The following is a 23,778-nucleotide window of genomic DNA, read 5'->3' as shown; positions in this document are numbered from 1 at the left end:
TCTGCCTCTGCCTCTTATTAGCCTCCTGAACCATCCATTTCTCTATCTGTAAGGTGGGGATGATATTACCAGCTCTGCTTTTGACATATTCTCTGTATGGCTCAAATAAAATTATGTATATGAACATGTTTGATATTCGAGAACATACCACAATGGAACACATTATTATACCATGTTATTTTGTCCACACATTTGGTTACCCAGTTTTTAAAAAAGAAAACCATATGAAAATAAACTAGAAATGTTTACACATAACACTGAGTACAGAATTTTAAGTTGAGATAATTAATTAAAGAATGATACTTATCGGGATGCCTGGGTGGCTCAGTTGGTTGAGCAGCTGCCTTCGGTTCAGGTCATGATCCCAGCGTCCTGGGATCGAGTCCCACATCGGGCTCCTTGCTCAGCAGGGAGCCTGCTTCTCCCTCTGCCTCTGCCTATCACTCTGTCTGCCTGTGCTCGGGTGCTCTCTAACAAATAAATAAATAAAATCTTAAAAAAAAAAAAAAGAATGCTACTTATCATTCTCATCTCCAGATCAAAACTCTTAAGAATGGAGGTATCTGGATAATGGTAAGGATGGTATTAAAACCTTCACTGATATCCCCTATATTGTCTTTCATATAGGAGGTACCTGAAAAGTACTTAATAAGTTTATATTCATTCACCATGTTTTAGTAGTGGATTCCACATATTTAAGGATCTATGATAAACTGTTACACCAAATTATTCCTATTTTGAGAAGGGATGCAGACATGGAAGCAAATGTTCTCAATCAAACTTTAGTTTCCATGAGACGAGAGGAATAGATCCAGTCTGTAGGAAGATGGGTGGTGTGAGTGGGTTTAACAAAAACCTGTTTAGAAGATAAACCTTGAAGAGTGTCTACCAGGCCTGGGAGTGTTTGGGAATAATGGAGGTCATCCCATTCGTTGGGACAATGTGTAAAGGCTCACACCCGTTCCAGGAACTAAGCTTGGTGAGAGAGAGAGAGAGAGCAGGATCTAAGAATGAAATGTGCAGTGTTCTGGACCATATTTGCCAATGAGTACTACAGAGGCACAGAACTTAGTGTTTGAGACCTGAAGAAAAAAAATGTATTCACCTCAAAAATAAAACTGCAAAATTGAGTTTAATTCATGTTAAGCATCTACAAAATGTAATGTTGGGCCAACTTCATTAATTATCATATTTACTACTCCTAAATATTTCATTACAGTTAAAACAATTTGAAAGTTAAATTTTTCTGACTTTGCAAGAATTTCCAACAATGCAGAGTAATTGCCAAGAAATCATAGCCAATCTCAAATTAAATTTGCTATCTGTAGCCAAATTATTTCCTCAAGCAAAATTATATTTTTTTACCCCCAAAATAAGTGTGTGTTAATGAGTTAGATATGTGTAGAGTAGAAGATCCAGAAGCAAGAGTTCTGAGGGTCTATATGGTTTTTAATAGAACAGACAGGTTTTTTTGTTGTTTTGTTTGGTTTTGGTTTTCGGTTTGGGGGGGTTCTTGTTTGTTTTTTTGTGACTTAAGGACTTAAAAATAAGAGGAAACAACTAGCAAAACAATGATAAAGACATGGGTGAGTATGTATTGTCAGAACAATGATAGTACATGTTTAATGAAGAGAAATAAAAAAGTGTAGAAAGACTGGTGAACTGAAAGGAAGATTTTGAAAAGAAGATTTGAGTTCTTTTCTTGGCTCCATTGCCTGGAACTCAGCTTCCCATGTGCATCAGTGTGGCAGACAGCTATTATCTGTGCCAGCATTTTAAGTTCTTGCAACTTCTTCAGTCTGAAGCTAGCTGAGGACCTGTGGTGGCTTTCCCTTGTCTTCTCTCCTCCAGCCTGTGCAACAGTTTTATAATTACCCAATCTCCTCCATTAAATCCCTTCCTACTCGAAATACCTGGAGTTGACTTTATTTTTCTGACTGAGACCTGATTGGTACACTACGATCATTACAGTTTTTATTATTGCTAGAATTATTCCCCCCAAGGTCTTAGGAACAGGACCTTGTCTTATGCACTGTAATAGCCCTTGAACCAAGTATGTACCTTCCTTCTGCTTTCTCCTCTTTCTCAGTTCAGGGCAGGATTCAATTACAAATCAAACTGGCTGAACCAAGAAAGCATCTTCCTTCTCAGTACAGAGTTCCAATTAGCTACGACCAGTCAATAGGAGATGGTATTAAATATGAAATCTATTTGTCATTCCTGACCTAGATGGGGAAAAAAAGGTTTGTGGAAAGAATAAATTAATGCATAAATGTAGAACAACCTTTAGTTTAACTCTTTGCTCTTTAAGGACAGAATATATATCCCTTAGCCTACTGCTGATAGCTGCGCTGTGGATGCTTTTTTAGAAGTAAGAAAAAGAGTTAAGAGCCTGGGAATCATGGACAAAGTTACTTTCTTTTTCTTCAAGTACAGAAAAGTAGAGAAGAGTTAATGAGATGGGAATTATATAAGTAAGTAAAATGGTATTTATAATAATGATGTGATTTATATAATATCTTGCAAAAGTTATTTCCAATCCAATTTGAATTTATATCTCTTGATTTGTACATGTCCCAAATATATAAAGGTACCCTCAGAATGAAGAAAAGACTTTGCCTTTGCCTTTTCTTAAAAACTAGAAACAGGATGTCTATAAGGTGATACTTTAGTTGATGGTTTATAAATGAGGCCTATTAATGTAATGGCTTTTATAGTTTTTGTTTTTAATCATAGAATCCTTAAACCAGAAAAGTTCCCAAGGGGTCTGAGGCTCTATCCTCTGCCTATACCTAAATGTTCTCAGACTAATGATCATCATTTCCTCCCCTCAGTGACTTGCTTCAAAGTAGCCAATTTTTGTTTTACTTTTATCTTTTAAAAAAAGAAAATACTTTTTTTCACTGTTTTCCTACAATTAGCATATATGTTTTTAATTGGCTTATGTTCTCTCTCCATATTAGATTTTTCTTTTCACTGAGTTTAGAGGCTAGTTACCCAGTCTTGAGTGGAACTTTTCTCATCAAGCCATCATCTCACCTACGCCATTTTTATAGCTAGGCCTCAAATATCTGGGCAAAGGTAATTAACTTTTATGATTTTTTATTACCTCTGTTACAAAAGAGTCTGAATTATTGATATTATATAGTTCTTCTTGAACCATCACATTACCTACTTTTGTGGTAAGATTACCTACTTGTATATTAGCACTGGTAGAATAACTATGTTTTCAAAAGTAACTATCTTGTAAAAATAAAATAAAAGTATCTTGTGATTTTCATTTTTAGCAAGATTATAGTTACTGGTATCAGGCTTGCCTCCCACACTAAACAACTAGAAATCAAGACATATTTTTCAGTTATTTTCAGACACTTGCAGCACGGGACTGTAATCCATTAGACAAGGCAAACAAAGCGAGCCCAAGAATCACACTGGCCTTCTGTCTTAGGCACTTCTTGGACTGTGGCTCAGGGAAAGGAAATACAAGCAGAGCAGAGTGATCTTGCTAAGGTAAAAAAGCAGAGATTGGAGTTTGAACAGGCAGAGGCAGCTGGGATTTATAAGACAGAGTACTAAAGAAAAAAAGGATATGAAGAGAAACAGCTCCAAAATTAGCTGCATCTCCGCTATGTCCTATTCTCTAAGCCTCTTTTTTCTACATGTTTTAGTGGTTGCTCTAAGGTTTATAATATGCATCCTTGACTTATTCTTAACATAAGACAAAAGTAATATATACAAAGTATAATATATAATGTCCAGATAGGGATTATTCCAAGATATATGGTTTGTTTAATGTTTGAAAATCTGTTAATGCAATTCACCATTAACAAAATAAAAGGGGAGAAAAGCAAAGAGCCTCTCAATAGAAGCAGAAAAAAATACACTTTGATAAAGTTCAATACCACTTCATGATAAAACCTTTTAGCAAATTGAGAATAGAAGAGAACTAGCTCAATTTGACAAAAGCACCTAAAAAAAAAGGAGGAAGTATCATTCTCAGTGACGATAACAAAATGTCCCCTAGGTCAGTGAAGTGAATAAAAGAAGGTTTTCTGCTATCACCACTTCTATTTAAGATTATACTGGAAGGCCTAGCCAATGCAATAAGACAATAAAAATTTGAAAAAAGACAATGTCCACCTGCTTTCCAAAATGACTATGTTACAGGATTTTTTCTCCTTTGGTACCCAGGTTCCTGGTAGGGTTAATCAAATTAAAACAGCTCGCCAACAAGTCCATAAAAACCCTAGCCTTAGAAATTCTGGCGGCAACTCTCTCAGGTCCCCTCCCTCTTCAGGAACTTTGTACTATCACTCAAACTTTGTATTATCGCTCAATAAACTTTCCTTGCTGCCTACCCCTCTGTCTGGTCTACGTCATCATTCTTCCAGTAGCGTTACCAGGAACCACGGCACCAAAGGAGAAAAAGTCCTGTAACACAGTCATTTCAGAAGGCAGGTGGGAAGTTTCTATGCATTTACCATAGAACCCAGAAATTCTGCTTTTAGGTATTTACCTGACGGGGGGAAAATATGTTCATATAAAGACTTATAAACATATATTTATAGTCACTTTAAAAAATACAATAACCACCACTGGAACAACACAAATGTCCATCAACAGATGAGAGAGGATAAATAAATTGTGATATGGCCATACAATGGTATAATACCCAACAATATGAAGGAATAAATTACTGGCACATACAGAAATCTGGCCAAATTTCATAAGTGGTATACTAAGAAAAAGAATCCTGACACAAAACAGTATACAATATGTGACTGCATTTATATAAAATTTTGGAAAAGTCAAAAGTAATCTATAGAGACAGAAAATAAATCAGTGGTTGCCTGGGGCCAGGGTAAGATGTGGGACACAAATTTTAGGGGGCAATGGTAATGTTTTGTCTGGTTTGTATTGGTTATTAAATGGATGTATGAAATGGGTGTATTTCTCCATATGCATTTAATAATGCACTTAAATTAAGGGTTTATTTTGTTGTATGTAAATTTTATCTCACTAAAACTAACTTATTGAAAAGAAATATTCTTTTTTTTTTTTTTAAAGATTTTACTTATTTATTTAACAGAAGGGATCACAAGTAGGCAGAGAGGCAGGCAGGGTGTGGGGGAGGAGGCTCCCTGCTGAGCAGAGAGCCAGATGCTGGGCTTGATCCCAGGACCCTGAGATCACGACCTGAGCTGAAGGCAGAGGCTTAACCCACTGAGCCCGCCAGGTGCCCCTCAGAAAGGAAATATTCTAATCCTGTTATCCTCCCAAACTCATTCTTTCTCTGCTTCGATTTCTATATGAAATCAATTATTTCATATATAGCTAATATACCTATTTGAGGTATGAAAAGTCAGATCCGTTATATATATGTTACACATGGATATACATTATATATGAGCATTTCTTTTGGGGGAAAACTTCAAATCATTACTTTCTGTACTGCTGTATTCTCTTATAATTTTTTAAAAGAAGTTACTGTATTGATCTTGCCACATACAACTGAATACCTTTTACCAAAATTAATAAGATCATGTAGGTCTTTTCCCCTCCTTAAACATTTGAACAGGGGTGCCTGGGTGTCTCAGTCAGTTAAGGGTCATACTCTTGATTTCAGCTCAGGTCATAATCTCAGGATAGTGAGATGGAGCCCTGTGTCAGTGCAGCCTGGAGCCTGCTTAAGATTCTCTATTTCCCTCGCTCTATGCCCCTCCCCACTCTAAAAAAAAGGCATGAGCCTCCAGCTGCATTTTTATCACATGACTTTTCCCTTTTGGCCATATCTGATGGGCTTGACTTAGGTCTTTTTATTTTTATTTTTATTTTTTTAAGATTTTATTTATTTGTTTGACAGAGAGAAGATCACAAGTAGGCAGAGAGAGAGGGAAGCAGGCTTCCTGCTGAGCAGAGAGCCCGATGCGGGGCTCGATCCCAGGACCCTGGGATCATGACCTGAGCCGAAGGCAGAGGCTTCAACCCACTGAGCCACCCAGGTGTCCCAACTTAGGGATTTTTAATCAGTTATAGCTTAAAGGACAGAATCACAGAGTAGAGCCATGACTGATGAAGAGCCCTACTCCCTTAAAAGAGATAGACCTTTAACAGGTGTATTTTCTAAAATTTCACATATATCCAGAAAGGAACACCCAAAATTTCTGCTATTTCATCCCTTGATTGTCTGGAGCACATACACAATTCTAAGACGCTTCTCCAGATAACTGTACTTCCCAACAAGAAGTAACCCAAGGTCATATCAAAAGTAACATAAGTACAGGACATTTAAATAGGTCACTGCCTTCAAAAGCATTACCTCCCTGAGAAATGCTTTTCTCCTGTACTTTTGTTATCATTCCATCACTTTTCTCTTCAACTAGTGAATCAAAAAATTATCTCAACCTACTTTATATACAATAGTATGTAGAAAAGGAGAAAAAAGATACAAAGAAAAATGACAACTCCTAATCAAAGGAGGAAAGAGAAAAGGGAAAGTGGGTGGAAAAATTAAATCTTTGGACTTGACTAACAAGACACACAAGTAGAAACTATAGTTCCTGATGCTACGAATGACCTCCCTTCTCTCTTACCCATCCTGTCACCCTCTGAGCTTTAGTCAAAACCTTATTTTACTTAGTTTCCATCCTTGGAAGACTTCTGAGCCTTGAAAGACCCTGTTGGTGGGTTTTTGCCCCTGGGTATGATTGTAAAATTCCAATAAAATCTCGAAATTCCATCGACATTGTATGTAGTAGAAACCTTTTTCTTTTTTCTTTTTCTTTTTTTTTTTTTAAGATTTATTTATTTATTTTAGAGAGAGAGAGTGGGGAGGGGCAGAGGGAGAAAGAGAGAGAGAAATCTCAAGGCGACTCCTCACTGAGGTCATGATCTCAGGGTTATGAGATCGATCCCTGAGATCATGACCTGAACCAAAAGCAAGAGTCAGACTTAACTGACTGACCCACTAAGGCGCCCTGTAGAAACAGTTTTCTTAAGATAATTTCAGCTAACAGTATATACCTTACATTTAAAAAATTTAATTAATTTGTGACATTGTACAAATTAGTACTATGAAAGGACTACAAATTACAAATGCTTATCATTAAAAATTGGGGCAGGATAGAATTATGTCAAAATAATACTTAAAGATAGAAATAAAAAGCAAGTCAGTTAAGTGTCTGCCTTCAGCTCAGGTCATGATCCCAGGGCCCTGGGATCAAGCCCCACATTGGGCTCCCTGCTCGGCAGAGAGCCTGCTTCTCCCTCTCTCTCTCTGACACTCTGCCTACTTGTGTGCTCTCTCTCTCTCTCTCTCTCCCCTTCTATCAAATAAATAAATAAAATCCTAAAAAAAAAAAGAATGTAGCAAAACTCTCTTCAATCCCATCCCTGTCTTCCTCCTATAAGTAGATGGTAACTACTATCAACAGTGTAAAAAAAATTTCTTATGGGCTTTTTTTGATGCATATACAAGTGTGTGTGTGTGTGTGTGTGTGTGTGTGTGTGTGTATTTATGTCCCTTGGTATATGATAACATATCAAAGGCTCAGGGCTGGTTGCTATTGCTGCCTATGATGTATGTTTATAAGCACTAAAATAGCCAAAGAGTAAATAGTGGGAAGTAAATGTGCAGAGCCAAACACTTGGTTAATTTGGTTAATCAACCCTATCATAAGTAGCCTGGTCCAGGCTACAGAGCTTGCTAGAAGTTCCCAGCAGGGAAGAAGGAGGGGCTAGTGATGGGGGAAATGAACTGATCATCAGGACCTACCGACTGTGATTCATGCTGTTGTCTGTGTCTGATGTGCCTCATTGGAGCAAGTGGGATGAGAACCACTTTACGCCCTTCAGGAAAGTAGCCATTCTTGGTTTTAGCTTGAGTTTATGAAGATTCACCAAGCATGATGCAAGAGACATTAAAAACATTGATGTGGAGTAAGGGTCTCTGTCCATTTGGCTCTGGTTCAGAGTATCATACTTGTTGGCTTGGGCTCTGCATTGGTTCACTCTGCCCAGTGGCTAGGTGACCTTGGAGAAGGCAAGTCCTACCAAAGTAATAGCAATAAAATGGAATCTAGAGATGTTGTACTACAGAGGTTTCAATTTAAATTCTTAAGGACTTTTTAATAAAATTTTACTTTTAGAGCAGATTCTAAATGTTGATTTACAGAAAGCTTTTGAAAATAAGATTTTTCCTGTATCCCATGCCCGATTTTCCCTATTATTAACATCTTATATTAGAATGATGCATTGTCATGATAAATAAATCAATATGAAACATTATTAATAACTAAAGCCCATATTTTAGTCTCATTTCCTTAGTTTTTACCTGAAGTCCTTTTCCAGGATCCCATTCAGGATATCGCATTATAGATAGTCATCATGTCTCCTTAGGCTCCTCTGGGCTGTGACAGTTTCTCAGAAATTCTTTGTTTTTGATGACCCTGACAGTCGTAAGGAATGGCTGGTCAGGTATTTCATAGAATGTCCTTCAAGTGGGATTGTCTGATGTTTTACTTCTCATTACGCTAGGGTTATGGGTTAAGGGGAGAGAGACCACAGAGGTAGGTTACCATTCTCATCATACTTAACCACGGTTGATGTTAACCCTGATTACCCTAGCTGGGGTGACATTTGTCAGGTTTCTCCACTATAAAGTTTCTCTTGCCTCCCTTTCCATAATGTGCCCTTTGTTGGCAAGTCACTCTTCACGGACCACCCTTAAAGAGTGGGACTTGTAATTCATGTCCTCGTTAGCAGATAGATACATACATTGTTTGAAGTTCTCTTGGGAGCATTTCTTTTCTCCCATTAGTTATAATCCAATACTGTTTTGTTTACTTCATTGCTCTAAAACTGTTACAGTTTTGGCCATTAAGAACCCTTTTGGGCTCCTATATCTCTTTGACATTGCACCATCACTGTGTTTTTGAGCACTTCCTTACCCCTGGCATTAAAAGATCCTCCAGGCCCATCCTGTATGTTTCCTTCTTCAGGCCTAGAATTAACCATTTTTCCAAGGAGCTAGTGGTTTTCATTGGAGAGTGGTGTTAGAAATGGACTCTGGGTGCTAGATATGCTTATTACTACTGAGGAATCATAGTTTTTAGGCCCTGCCAGCTGACAGAGCAAATAAATATATGTATGTATACTAACCCATTTATATGCACATAGCTATAAATACTTCTCTCTCAAGCTATGTGTGAATTCATGTTGATATCTCCAACTCTAATGGCTTCCCACACGGATCATTTTACCCTTCTCCCTTTGTTCATCTGTAATATCACACTCCAACAGTGGGAAACCTGGCTCCCATCATCTGCCATCCACTGACTTAATCATTCAGTTCCCGTGTACATGGACATTGTTGCATACATCCATGGGCAACAACTTTATCAACCAGCATACAGTGCCTTTGTACAGTTCCATTTGCTTTAGAAGAGTCCACTAATTTTCAGAGTTACTTATGTCCACATTTTTTTCCCCTCTCCCACTTCAGTAAAATTGTTTCATCCACTTGTAAAACAGATTCTTTTGTCATTAAATCCTGGGATGTCCCAACCACTTAAATGTTTTATAAAATTCTCATACATTTAGATTCACTCTTCCTGCTTTAAAGATCTGTTGGTTTTGATAAAAGTGTCACATATCCACATTTACAGCACCATACAGAATGGTTTCACCAAGCAAAAAATTCCCCTGTGATTCTCCTATTCAGCTCTCCCCCACCAACACCCCCAATCCTGCTATCCACTGATCTATCATCTTCTCTATAGTTCTTCTCTTTCAAAATATCTATAAATGGAACCGACACAGTATACTGTTTTTTTCAGACTGCCTTCTTTCACTTACAACATGCATTAAGCTTCCTCCACATCTTTGCATGGTTTGATAGCTCATTCCTTTTTATCACTGAAAGTAGTATTTTTTTTTGTATGGATATACCACAGTTTGTTTATCACATGACCTATTGGAGAACATCTAAATTACTTCTAGTTTTGGACAATTATGAATAAAGCTTCTATAAACATTTTCATGCAGATTTCTGTGTAGCCAGGTATTTAAATCCATTGGTAAATATCTAGGAGCATGAATGCTATATTTCATAGTAATAGTACATTTAGCTTTGAAGAAACAGTCAAATTGTCTTCTGAAGTGGCTATACATTTTTTTTAATTCCTATTGGCAATGGATGAGAGTTTGTTGCTATGCATTTTTTGCCAGCAATTTGTGCATTTATTTTCCTTAGATTGTTGCCATTTTATCATAAGAATGTACTGGTATTGTTCTGTTGTTTTAATTTAAATTTCTCTAATGACAAATGATGTTTGACTTTTTTAAAAGGCTTATTTGAGAGAAAAAGAGCAAGCACACGTGATTAGCAGGGAAGGACAGAGGGAGAAGGAGAAGCAGACTTCCTGCTGAGCAGGGAGCCTGATGCAGAGCTTGATCTCAGGACCCTGGGATGATGACCTGAGCCAAAGGTGGAAGTTTAACCAATTTAGCCACCTAGGCATCCCCACATCTTTCTATATGCTCATTGACCATCTGTATGTCATTTGTAGTCAGGTGTCTGCTCAGACTTTTGCCCATTTTTTTAATTGGCTGTTTTCTTACTGTTTAATTTTAAGATGTTTTAGTATATTTTAGATAGACACCCTTTATCAGATATATGTTTTGCAAATATTTTTCTCTGAGTTTTGTGGCTTTTTTTTTTCATTCTATCAACATTGTCTTTTTCTATAAATTAGAAAATTCTGCTCTATGCAGAATTTTTAAATTTAATTTGATTTTTTAATTTTAATAAAAATTTAATAAATAAAATCAAAATTGTTAAAAAATCCAATTTTTGTAAAGTACAAAGTAAAGTTTTTCTTTTGTGAATTATACCTTTGGTATTGTATTTGAAAACTTATTATCAAACCCAAGGTCATGTATATTTTCTTCTATGTTTTCTTTTAGAAGTTGTAGTTTTATGTTTTACATTTAGCCTTATTCAAGTTTTAACTTTCTCATTAATTAATTTTTTAGGCAATTGGGCCTGTGGGAAACATTAATTTATTTGACACAGGGCACACTTTTCTTTCTGTGCCTGTTTTTTCCCCCCTCAAAAAAAAAAAAAATGGAGTAGAGCAGAAAAGACATGATTTAGTCCATATGAAGACTGGTGAGTTCAAAAAGAAGCTATTTTCTTATGTATTTACAAATGGTAGTACAATAATTTCTCATTACTTTCTTGCATTTCTCATATACTAATTAAGCTTGATTTAAACACAAGATAAAAAGTATATACAAACCCCAAACTTTTCACTAATGCCAGGAATGACAGAAGAATGGTGAGAAATATCACTCCAGCCAGCTCTAAGTTTGGAATTTAAAATGACTTTTTTTTTTTTTTTGAAGAGGAACAGAAGAGGCCGAGACAGATCTCATTTAATGAAATCATTATGACCCTCAGCATCAACCTAACCTGCCTTCAGATTAGGACATTGCTCTCATAGCGACTTCAGTTGTTTGTAGAGCATTTATTTTGCTTTTTCCTCCTTAGCAAAAAACAAAAAAACAAACAAAAAAGAAACCAAAAAGAAAAAAAAAACACAACACACACACACACACACACAATAATAAAACACATTTAAATCTATGACTTTTCTCCTGAATACTGCTTTGGCACATCCCATAAATTTTTCAGGTACCATTATTATTGTTAATTTCTAAATTTTCTGCAGCATTAATTTTCTCCTTACCTTATAATGACCTTTCTTTTTTATATAATGACTTTACTTTCTAATCACTATATCTAATCTATACACCTTCAAAAATTTTTATTGCTGCATAATCCTTTATTTTGGTAGTTTTTTTAGTATTGGAAATAAAGTTACATTCTATACTTGTGTGCTATAAAGTTTGATTTACATTTTTGTCAGCCATCAAAATGAGAAAGAGTTATTATTAAAGCTTCCCATTAGTACTGCACTTCTGTCTTTTTTCTAATTTATAGCAGATTTCAGTTTTCTATTTTGATATGTTATGTGATGCATAAAATTTCATGACAGTTTTATATTCATTGTGAAATATACTTTCTGACAGGATATCTTCATTTCATTTAATATTTCTGCTTTAGTTTCTATCATATTTGTTATTGGTATTGTGACTATTTTTTTATTGTACTTGCCTGATATATTTGCCTCCTTTTTCATCATTTAGTCTATTCTTATTTAGCAACGTTGTATCAGATGGGGCTTTAGAAAATGTCACATAGATGGATTTCTCTTTTATTCTCATACAATCTAAAGATAATATTTTTAAATGAAGGACACTTTCACAATTACATTTGTAGGCTTAATAAACTATTTAATTATATATTTCCAATTTATTTTGTGATGTCTCCCATTATGTTTTCTTTCCTCCCCCTTCTTCCTCTTCTCCCTCCTCTTCCTCCTCCTTCTGTTCCTCTCTCCATCCTCTCCCTTCTTTTTTTTTTTTAACTGACTTTTACATAACTATATTTTCTTTGTTTTCATCATCTCTGATATTTTGGAAGACATCCATGCTGTTTTTTAAGCCACTAATAGTTACTTTAGTTTCAAAATCTCTTTGAGTCCAGGAATGACAAATGTGCGATGTCCTTCTCTTCCCTTCCAGTGAAGATAGTGTAAATGGATTAGAGCACTTTCCCAGTGAGCCTGGATAGGACCTCAACAAAGCCCTCAGGCAGTCATTACCAATTAACAAGAGTTGGAACAGTAAGCTGAAATCTTCTTGCCATCCTTGCTTTCTCCATTTAATGAAGCCAGTGGTTCCCAAACGTTGCTGCACATTGGAAGTAGCGGAGGAGCTTTAAGTTGGACTCCAAACCAATTAAATGAAAATGCCCGAGGGTGGAAGTCAGGCATCACTGTTTCATAAAAATTCCTAGCTGATTCCAATGCACAGCAAAATTTGACAACTAATGAGGTTTAGGGCTTAATTTTATGTCCTACTCCTCTTTTCTTCCCATTTCTGTTATTATCACTGTAATTAAAGCTCTCTCCCTCTTTCTCTCATCCTCCCTTCTCTGTCCCTTCCCTTCTTCCTTCAAACCATTACATATTTTCTAACTTGAAAACACATTTGGAAATTGACAACCACTTTTATAACCACACTTATAAGAACCAATTCGAGTATCTCTCAGTTCTAAAGTGTTCAATGTTGCAATCAGTCATTTTATTACAATTACATTTTTATACAATTCATATTTTGAGAATTTTATAGTTTGTTTTCTCTCTCAAGCAGTACAAATACACCTTCAAATTTTTTTCCCAAATAATTTTTGTGAAGGATACATGTATTGCATATTTGAGAGTATTTTCACACACAAAATTTTGGCTGGGTACAAAATTATTAGATGACATAGTTTCTCTTAAAAATTCTGTAGATATTAACCTATTGTCTTCTGATATTTTATCTCATTTTTAAAAAGATTTTATTTATTTATTTGCCAGAGAGAGCACAAGCACCAGGAGCAGCAGAGGGAGAAGGAAAAGCAGGCTCTCCGCTGGGCAAGGATCCCCATATGGGACTTTTATCTCAGGACCCTGTGATCATGATCTGAGCTGAAGGCAGACACTTTAGCGTCACGTCTTATTTTTTTCCTTTGTAATTAACTTTTTTCTTTCTTATTTTTTTCTTTTGTTTTTGCCTAAGGCCTTGCAAATTTTCCTCTTTATTCCTTTAATCCCAAAGCTAGCTAGAAGGTGCAATTCATTTGCTTGGATGCAGTTGGTGCTTTCAACCTGTGGATACAAATATCTTTTCAGCTCAGAAAAGCCATTATCTCATACTTTGGTTATTTTTTTTTCTCTTCTATTTAACTGATTTCCCCTTTAAGAGCACTGATGCTCTGAGTTTGCTTTCCATTATGTGCCTTCTGTAACTATGTTATATCTGTCATTTTAATCTCTCTGATTTTGCTTCTGGAAGCCAGGGGAACTTTCAAGTTCATCTTTCATGAAACGGATTTTAAGTTTCATAATATGATTGAGATTTCTACTACTAGTCATATGAATTCCATTTTTAACAATTGCATTTATCCAAAGGATCTTTTACTGTTTCTGTGTTCGATTTTTAGAGTATCCTGTTCTTGTTTTATGCATGCAACTTATTTTATCTTTTTGGTGAGATGAGTAGCATTTTAATTTTTAATGATCTTTTCTTCCTGCACCATGTCTTTTTCTTTCAGTTTCCTTCTTTTCTCTTGTTTTCTCCTTTGCCTTTTAAACTAGGTACTCGCAGTTGGGGGGGCTATGGAAAACTTTGATTATTTGCTCATATTTAAGAGTGGGGGTTCTAATGGGCTGATGGGGAGCTCTCCAAGTGCCTTGTGCTATTTGTCCTCTGTGAATCACTGAAAAGCTTTTACTATACCCATTGTCAGGATTGGGAGGGGGATTTTAGTACCATAGGATGGTCCTATCCCCTAGAGTAGGCTCATCCATTTCTTTCCTGGAAAATAAAGACCTGCATTCTGGGAGCCAATGGAAGAAGGGACTAACCCTAGTATTTCAAGATGCAAACATGTATTTAACCCTTTGCTTTGGTACAGAACCTGGGGGGGTCTCTATTTTTGTCCCCCAACCTAGAAATTCTTCATTTTACTCCATCATATAAAATGCAGGCTCCTGCTGGGCTGAAGAAATAGCACTCAGTGACAGCATGTCAGGAGAGAGCAGTAGATATTGGTATCTCTTAACTTTCCCAGACCTCCTAATTTTCTGTAATCTTTCCTCCTCTTCATCCTGTCTTCTAGAAATGCTGATGCTGCTAATTCCTGACTCTCCTGAGGCAGTCTGTGGTTGGTTTGGGTTGATTATCAGTTTATCCTACCTACAGTATAGAATTCGGCTTTCTCAAAACTGTTAAGTCAGTTTCCACATGTCTGTCTGTTTTCCAGTGTCAAAATTTTACTCTTTTCTTTTCTATTTTTTCTACCTACATGGAGATATATGTAAATATATGTCTCTATTGTATAATAGTTTTATAAGGGCTTTGGGAGGGAGCAAAATGGGATGTTAGTTCAAAGTTCCAACTTTACCTGGAAGTCTCATTACCTTTTTAGATCTTTTGGAATCCCTGTCAATTCTGAATTTTAATCTCATTGTTAATCCCAGCTTCTGTCTCCTTAAGCTCCTGAATTATAGTGGCCTGTTTTCTTGCATCGTTTTCAAGGATTCCCAGTGGTTTCCTGATGTTATCTTCTGACTCTTATAGTAGATCATTTTCAGGGATAACCTCCTTCTTTGAGTCAAATGTTAGCATTTCTTTACACTTTGTATTTTTTTTCCATGAGTCTCACTTAGGTTTATAGTATTTTCACTCCTTCTAGAAGAAGGGTAAAATATATCCAGAGCTGGTGTTTATGACAGACAGGGAGCTTCCCAGCATCCTACTGTTTGGATCCCATTGGCCACTATTGGGTCACATGTCCAAGGGAGTCCTGAGACAAGCCAGTTAATATCTACGATTTTCAGCCCCAGTGTGTGTGCATGCGATAATAGAAGGGGGTGTTTGAAGCAAGGAAGAAGGTGACAGGGAATGACAAGTCATAAGCAACAAATTGTCCTTGCTCCCAGCTAGTGATAATCATGATTGTATTTTCTGTAAGTAAGCTATGGATACTGACTAGCATACATGAATGTCCTCTTTATGTGAGAAAGATGTGTGTAGTTTCCATCCCCGGTAGAGCCCTTCTTTTCTGGAGCGAGATCAATATAGACATTGTCGATCATACAGTAAACCAATTTTGCTTCTGCTTTTGTGCTGGCTTCCAGAAAGCCCAAGATAATTTCTGTCCTACCATTGGTAAGCATTATTTCTTGTGGTAGCTATTCTCCAAAATTACTTCACTCCCAGCTTCATTCGAACTTGCTCTACCCTTAGTTTTTCCCCAACCCCTTCTCACGTAATCCTATTTTATTTCATTTTAACCTACTGCATGTATTTTTTTGCAAGTACTCTCCTATCTTAGATCCTTTTGGAATGAGGCCAAGTCTAAATAATAATTAATTACCTATTGATGTTTTTATAGCTGATATTAAATTATACTTGAGAATTGGGACTATGTTGTACTGATCTTTATATCTCCTTCTATGTTTCCTCATACACAGCAGCACCCAATCATTGTTTGTGGAATTGGATTGATGCGGCCCTAGGGCCGTCTGAGTCCATCAGTTCTCTAAATGTGGCCTGCCTTTTCTTTTCTAAGAGATCTTAGGATTACAAGTATCAACCAGTTGATGTACTCATGGACAGATAACTGGAGACAAGGCTTCCCTACCCATGTAGTTCAAAGTGTGAATTCCCAGACTATTTTGAGATGGTTATATCAGACAAATGCTTAAAGGTATTGATCTGATTTGACTAAGTAACAGCTCAGCCAAGCCAGCACACAGATGCCAGAGTCACACTGGGCCACAACAGCTGGAGACAAGCATAGGAAACTAGAAATTATTCAGTTGCTGCCCCTCCAAACCATGTTTGACATGCTATTTATCTTCTCCCACTGAAACTCTCTCTTTCCAAATAAATGGGGGTGGGTGATAGCTTCGGGGTTGTTTACCTTCTACTGAACAAACAAGTCTGAATTAGGAATTAGAAGCAGTGAGTCTAAAATGATGAACGCGCTTACCCTGGCATTACTTAGAAAATGGGAAAAATAAATTAGATTACTACTTGGAAAAACTCATTGGTTTGGAGAGCAGCAGGGACTTAATTGCAGGTCTAAAGCGGCACAGCCTCGGTTCTCTTCAACGAAGCGAAGATCTTGCTTGGAGCAACAGGCAGAAAGGGGACCCCTCAGCGGGTTCTGTGATGTGTGCAAGCCAGCAGAGACGCAAAGAGCAGGACAGAACACGAGATCTTCCCTCTAAACGACATGGTGATGCTCCATTTTCATGTGGCCGGGGTTATTACCTGGTATCTTATGCAACACATTTCACGGGCGAGGAGCCTCAGGGCACATCTTTTTGTCCCACAAGGCTGCGTGAGGAGTGGCAGGGTAAGAGAGCCTGAGAATGAGTGAAGGATTTTTATTTTCTTCGGCAGAATAAAAAGATGTTTTACTCTGTCACGCGATACCTTGATGTGGTATAGTCTTTTGGAATAACACACAACAACATAATGCAGTTTGCTGGAAATTCTAATTAAAATGAGGTACTTGTCTCCTGCTTCAGCCAAATGAAATTATGGAACAAGACTTGCAAGCAGCAAAGACTCATTTCAACGGTGCAACTAGCCTGAAAAATAGGCGTCCCTAACCGATAAAGTCAGGTTTCAGAAGCATGGGACGTGAGGTGACTAGTGGTCCCAGCCAGAAGCATGCGCGTGCACGTGTGTGTGTGTGTGTGTGTGTGTGTGTGTGTGTGTGTGTGTGACTGTGCACACAGAACGGAAAGCTAAGGACTCTAAAATTCAAATAGCAGTAATAGAACGTGTGTTAATATTGACATGCAATATAATACACTAGAAGCTTCCCACAAGGCCAGCCTCTAGTTATATGGCGCAGGTTGACCTTTTAGGTAAAACCACCCTATAATGAGGTCCATTTGTTACTTCAGAAATGACTGCTCTGGCTGAGGCCCAAGGTCTGCTGGTTGCATGTTGCCTCATCAATAAAATCCCAACATATTAATAAGGAATGGCATGCCATGTCTCCAGAGACTTCTCTGTGGACCTAGGTATATTTGTAAACCAGACTGTGTAAGAAGCTAAAAGAGAGGGTGCAGGAATCCATCGTCACTCACACCAGAATGCATTTTTATGGATGTGGCACAAATATCTTGCAATTTAGTTTACCACAAGTAACATGAACGGATATTGCCTTGACAAGTACTTTCTAAATGCCCAACTGTGTATTATCCACTGCTTCGCTGAAGAATCCCCTGACATCCAGTCATCGTTCCCACTGAAAAACGATTGAAGCACATTCAGAAAGGATAAGAAACCTGCTTAAGGTCACCCAGGTAATGAGTGGTGGACCAGGATTTGAAATTCAGGTAGCCGTTCCAGACTCTGGGTTCTCGGATACAAATACCACTAAGCAACATTTTACTGGTGAAATGAAGGAAGTGTACAGAGGCAACAGGTCGAGGTCACCCACCTGGCAAATGGCAAGGCGGAGGGGGCCAGAGGCTATTTTCGCTGTGATGCCCTTCTCCTCTTTCCACTGTGCCATTCCCAGCGCCGAGCAAGGCTTCGAGACACCTCTGCCAAAGGTTGGCTGTGACTGCGCCATCTTGTTGGTTTTGAATTACACCTTTCTTCTTAAAGCCATAAAAAATGATTTTTTAAGTAAAAGGGCTTCCCAGAAGCATCCTTTTATATTTGCCCCCACTTTTCTTTTGTGGATGGCAGCTGGGCGCTCAGAGGAAAAAGTAGGTGAGGGAAGGCAAAGAGTGATGGGGATATTACTTGACGTGGAGATTTGGAAATCGTTCCTCATTTATAAGCCCCAATGATTTCTGGGCAATAAATGAAGGATCCTGCCTTGTCTATGACTTAGGCTGATAGTGGCAGATATTCCGTCTAAATCTCAGTGATCAGGTACATGGACAGGTTTACTATAAGAGCTGAATGTTAGGACTCCATGAGGTCCATTAATTAAAAATAACTATCTCTTTGCAGACCCCCCCCCCACCCAATATGAAGGTGCCAGCAATCACAGTGTCATACAAAGCCGAGAAGCTGGGGAAGAGGCAACCGTATAGATGAACTTGGCCGCAGAGGCAGTGGGAGAGGATACCGGGAAAGACGACTTTCTTAGTGAAGCAGGAGTGATCAATTAGGTTGGACATCTACATCAGTGTGTGTTCAGGAAATGCCAGTTAATATTCATATTCACTTGGGAACATGTAATTAACGCAGCATAACTCCTTGCATAAACCTCCACGTCATATAAAATATCCAGACGTAAACTAGTGGTCCTGTCTGTGCTGAATTTACTTCTTGAGACTGAAAGGCAGATGGAGATCAAAGATTGAGGAAGCAAATTGCGGCTTTTTGTGGTTTTGATAAGAATGAGATACAAGTATTGACAAAATTCAAAACCAATAAAATGTGGCTTCTATGGTATAGATTCATCTGAATTTCTTTCTTAAGATTTTATTTTTTTATCTGAGAGAGAGAAAGAGTGAGCAGGAGGAAAGGGGAGGGAAAATCTGAGGAAGCCAGCTCTGGGGTGAGCTCAGGGCTTCATCCTACCATGGTGAGATCATGGCCTGAGCTGAAACCAAGAACCAGGCGTTTCATCGACCAAGCCACTCAAGCGCCCCAGAATTTTTTTCTTTCTTCTTCTTCTTTTTTTTTTTAAAATCTCAGGACATCTCTTCTATTTCTGGAAACTGTTGGTCACTGTACTTCTCCTCTCAAGGTATGCAATTCAGCTTATATCTGAACTCATTAACAACCATGGCTCACAGTACACCTACTATGTACTAAGTGCTTTTTACATGTTATAACACTTATCTTCCTAACAGCTCTCAAGAATCCATAATATTAGCTTCATTTCCTGTGCAGGGAGACTGAAACTTAGCAAGTTTAAGTAACGTGCCAGAAGGGACTGAGACGAAAACTCAGCTCTGTTTATTTCCAAAGTGCTGAGCCTACTGTCTCTAGGAGAATATATCTGGAGAGTAGTACCCTGACTATGAAACTACAAAAATCCTGATATAATTGGGGAGCCATTGGGGAAAGCAAGTGGCTACAGTCATTAAAATTGTAAAACTATTTGTACTCTACAAACACATTCAAGAATATACTTGCACATGGGTTCCAGAATGTTCAGGGTTTGAAATTGGAAAAATAAAGTAAAATCATAAATAATGGTCGGTAGGAAACAGGTAAATAAGTGATGATTCATCTTTAATATAGAATATTAGGGCAGCTGTTAAAGGGAAAGGATACCTGCTATACGTACTGATGTAGGAAAATCTTCAGATCATATTAAATAAATCAAGTTATAAAACAGGTTGTATGGAATGATCCTATTGCTTAAAAAATTATTTATTTATTTACTTGAGAGAGAGAGAGAGAGAGAGAGAGAGTATGAGTGGGGGAGGGGCAGAGGAGAGGGAAAGGATCTTAAGCAGACTCCCCACTGAGCATGAAGTCCAATGTGGGGCTGGGTGTGGGGCTCGAACCCATGAGATCACCTGAGCCAAAACCAAGAGTTGGATGCTTAACTGACTGAGAAGCCCAGGTGCCCTGGAATGGTCCTATTTTCTTAAAGCTATGTACATACATGCATGGGTCTTATAAAATCATAGGAAAAAACCTAGAAGGAAGCCTCTGCTTTCCTGGAAAGGAGGTGAGAGTTTAGAAAGAATGGAGGGGACACAAAGGGAAACTTTCAGATTTTTCTTTATAAATGCACATAAATGTTTGACTCTTATAGGAGCGATGACTCATTATTTAGTTACATAATTAAAAAAAGAAATGGATATTTTAGGAACTAAAGTCATCTGGTAGAAATGTGTTTGTATTTTCCTAAACTTTTAAGATCTGTTAGGGTACAAGACGTTTTCTCTTTAGGATTTTGTCTGTTACATCCTTTCCACCCCTCCTCCCCAGTCTTCAGCCAATTTCTGTAATTTAAGCATATTTCAACAATAGATAATGAAAAAATGTTTCAGTTAAGAGTCTGGGTGTTGTTCTGTGATATGTTACAATGTAGGATCAACAAACATAACAGAAATCAGAAAGCTTTGGTCCCCTATTCAATAATTCCACAAACTGAATGCACCATTCTGGAACATTATATTGAAGTCTCTAGCGGTCCCCAGCCTAGGCAAGAGCAAGCAGACACACGCTGACCTATGTTTTGAGACATCAGTGGATAAGTGCTGGAAATTCACTACAGACCCTGAAGGTATCCATCTGATCTCTGAGAGCCCCCAACAGAGGTGAAGTAGAGAGCAGGATGGCTTTTCCTGCCCTGGGCATTCACAGAATCCATACCCATGGGCCTCGAGTACTTCGGGAAAGATTTACCTGACAGTTTTACCTTCAAGCCAAGGCAAAAGTACCACGTGGGCGGGTCCCAGCACCACAGTCAGCATGGAGGGCCGGTGTCAGAGGTACACTCTACCTTACTTAGATTGGAAGGTCGTGGGACTCAAAGAAGTTCCTACCATTGTTTTCACCAAAAAGATGAAAATGTGACATTTTCTATCGATCTAACCAGCTGATCCCAGATCTGTCTACAGTGTTGCCCAAGTGACAATCCAAATTGACTAAAACATAGTTGAAATTATGAGGCAGCCTGGGCCACGGTCTCATTATTTTGATAGCACAAACGTGGCCTTTAATAATATGCTGTGTCATTGTCACGTTTGTCTCAGGAACATCAGACGATGATGGCTATTCGTTTGCATTTTTAAAAATATGTCTGGCTATCTAACAAGGTTTATATTCAAGTTAAAATAATAACAAGAATTCAGGCTAGTGCCTTGTCCTGCAATTGTCCAGGGCAACAGTAAAACCTAGGATGACTTTCCTCCCTCTGTGAGCTCCTAAAGCTATGGTAAAAAAGAAGATCTACAGTAAGAGTTCCTTTTGCTTTTGAAATGTGAAATCTTTAAACAAACCAATAGAATGTGGCATCTCAGATACGCTTGCACAACACATAAGAGACGGCTAAGGCTCTTTCCTCAGGGATAAAGACTTGTATATGAAAATATGTCACTCTTCGACATTCTAACACATCTTGCTTATGACCCCTAGATTTGGCTTTTCTTTGGTTTGCTAATAATATTTCCTCCTAATCTGCAATTATCAATTTGCCCATCCTGTTTTACTTTATCCTATTATCCGTGTAAGTATCATCTATTTAAGGTTATTATCTCCTGTAGAGCCACCATGGGCAATGGTTTTACACTGCACGCCAAAGGAAGAGCGCTTGAGTAGGCCCCGGGGGGTGGGGAGAGCAAGTGGTGGTGGCGGGGGGAGGGCAGGTGGTAAAACCATGCAGGGACCAGGCAGCATCATAAACCCGCGTGCAGGACAGGACATCCTCTGTACTGCCCCGAACGCCGTCGCCGCCTTCTGCCAACGAGGCCAGGGCCTTGTCTTTCTTATCTGTTTTGTGCAGTGCTCAACGGCGTGCCATGCACCGGAGGTTGGGTAGAATATATAGGATGATGGTAAATACAGATTAAATAAAGTGCTGAGAAGCCAGGCCTATTAACTCACCTTGAGGTCCTGCCCTGATGGAGAAGCCAGGCAGAACAAAGAGGCCTGTAATGCTCCGAGCCAAAAGCCCCCAGTGGGAAGACTCTGGGAGCAGCGTGAGCGGAGGAATTAGCGACACACTCTCTTTAATGTTCATCGGGATTGAACGCTGCTAATTTACAGCACTTCGGCATTTCGGGGCCCCTTAGCGTCTTTCCAATTATGCTACTGGGGAGGTGACTGGCCCATCCAAGGTCCCCAGGTGAGACTGTGGAAGCAGAACTTAGCAACAGAGTCCTGGGGCTCCCGGACGCCCATCCTAATGAAGCCGCATTGTTCCTGCGGCTCTTAGCCCCCGACCCCGCCGCCCCGGCTCAGGGTTCCTTCGCTCCGCCCTGGTCTCCCGCGCGCGTCCTGGACTGGAGAAGCAGGGCCATCCCACAGCCGGCTCCGGGAGCAGAGTGTGGCTCGCCTTATATCTGTAGTTAAAAAGCAATAAATCTGAGGTCAGGTAATGAATTCCATTTTGAGTAATCTCATTATGGACATCTATTCGAAGCGTCTATACAGCGCAAGCAGAATGACTGGAAAACCCGGTACAATGGGCTGGCTTTTTTCCCTGTGCCAAATTAACAGTGAAGGCCTCTAAAAGGATGCTTCATTTAGGCTCTCTTGTTATCAGAAATATTATACAAGCTGGAACTGGGGCCTGAGTGGAACGGTACTGCTGAGATAACTCCCGCTGTCGGATCAATGGCTGGCAGGGCTCCAGCAGGAGAGCGGCTCTGAGCGAGGCCACCTGCTACCGAGGCCCCGCACACGGCTCTCCGCCCGAGCCCAGAAGAAGGCAGGATGAACGGGGGAACGAAGTCCAGGGAGATGTAAGTGGCAAGCACATTTCCTATGACTGTCTTGCAGGATCTGTTTCACGTAATTAATCTTAAATACGATGATCGACTTTTTCTTCCGAAAGCCCTGAGTTAGGTCACTGCCCTCTAGCCTTCAGCTGTTCCCCATACTATCTTAAAAGAGTTCAGCTTTGTCATCCTGAAATTTAAAGCGATCCCCAAACTTTACACACCCATCACCTGAGGATCTTGTTAAAGAGCAGTTCTGAATCATAGATAGGCCTTGGGTGAGGGCGAAGATGGGACATCCGTCATTAGGTTCCAGATGATAACCATATAGCTCGTCTATGCACCACACTTGGAACAGCAAGGTTCTGGAGTATGGGTTCTCAAACTTCGACTTACATTCGAATCACCAGAAGGGTTTGTTACACTAGAGATTCTGAGCTCCTCCCCCAGAGTCTCTGATGCAGTGGGTCTCGGGGAACACTTGAGAATTTGCATTTCTCACGAGTTTCCAGGTGATGCTGATGCTGCTGGTCCCGGGCCTCACTTTGAGAACCACTGCTGGAGTGTAGCTCCTTAAATGATTCTTTTTTTTTTTTTTTTTAAGATTTGTTTATTTGACACAGAGAGAATACAGTAGGCAGAGTGGAAGGCAGAGGGAGAGGGAGAAGCAGGCTCTCCATTGAGCAGAGAGCCCCACATGGGGCTCAATCCCAAG

The 23,778-nt window shown here is 38.9% G+C and overlaps 1 long non-coding RNA gene across 1 annotated transcript in view; it reads right to left on the bottom strand.

Annotated features, from left to right (window-relative positions):
* LOC125094749 (uncharacterized) overlaps nucleotides 1–22,454 on the bottom strand; it is a 35,067-nt gene extending 12,613 nt beyond the window's left edge. Inside the window, exons 1-2 of the long non-coding RNA XR_007125677.1 lie at nucleotides 22,228–22,454; nucleotides 8,333–8,531 (exon numbers count right to left, since the gene is read on the bottom strand). This is a non-coding gene — a long non-coding RNA (uncharacterized LOC125094749). The remainder of the gene's footprint in view (nucleotides 1–8,332; nucleotides 8,532–22,227) is intronic.
* Between the last annotated feature and the right edge of the window lie 1,324 nt (nucleotides 22,455–23,778).

The sequence above is a fragment of the Lutra lutra genome, chromosome 3 (assembly GCF_902655055.1).
Source record: "Lutra lutra chromosome 3, mLutLut1.2, whole genome shotgun sequence".
NCBI lineage: Eukaryota > Metazoa > Chordata > Mammalia > Carnivora > Mustelidae > Lutra > Lutra lutra.
Note: the sequence above shows the minus strand (reverse complement) of the source record. Positions and strands in the feature narration are given on the sequence as shown.